Here is a 622-nt window from a genome sequence, read left to right as displayed (position 1 = left end):
GGCCGCCGTTCCCTCCGTGAACTGCTATTGACAGCGTTACGCTACACGGAAATGGCCGTGTACAGCCAAGCCTTTGCCCGAGAAAGTCGACAAAGGAAACGATCCAATGCGACCCGCTGTGCCTCGGTCTCGGTGTGATCTTGATAGTGGTTGTCAATTACACCGCGACCCGTCTGCAAATCCCAAACGATCCGATTTCATCCTTCCTCTCGTGATCTCTCGTGTTAATTTCACGGGGGGAATACGGATAGGATGAGGATACCGAAGCTGGGGGAAAGTAGGAAAAATTTNGGGGGAGGGAGATAAGGGAAGAGGAGTGAAGCAGAATGGAAGAACGAAGCAAGGTTTGGAAAAACGTCGACGTCCGATTACTAAGCTTTTTAGCTAAGCACTAAGAAGATATTGCAAGAGAAGAAATGTTGGAGGTTGGGATCAGGAGTAATGTAAACTCGTCGCCTCGGACATGCTCGCGAAGTAACGCTGAATAACCACAAAACTAGTCAATGAAAGTGCAACGTCGAGTAAGAGTTATTATTACTACACTATAGAAAAAGAAGAAAAAAAAAGAAAAGAAGGAAGAAGAAGAAACACTTTTTTTCGAAGCGCGATAAAAATAAGGGAA

Source organism: Apis dorsata, unplaced genomic scaffold, assembly GCF_000469605.1.
Source record: "Apis dorsata unplaced genomic scaffold, Apis dorsata 1.3 scaffold_376, whole genome shotgun sequence".
In the NCBI taxonomy this organism is placed as follows: Eukaryota; Metazoa; Arthropoda; class Insecta; order Hymenoptera; family Apidae; genus Apis; species Apis dorsata.
This window is presented reverse-complemented; position numbering follows the sequence as displayed.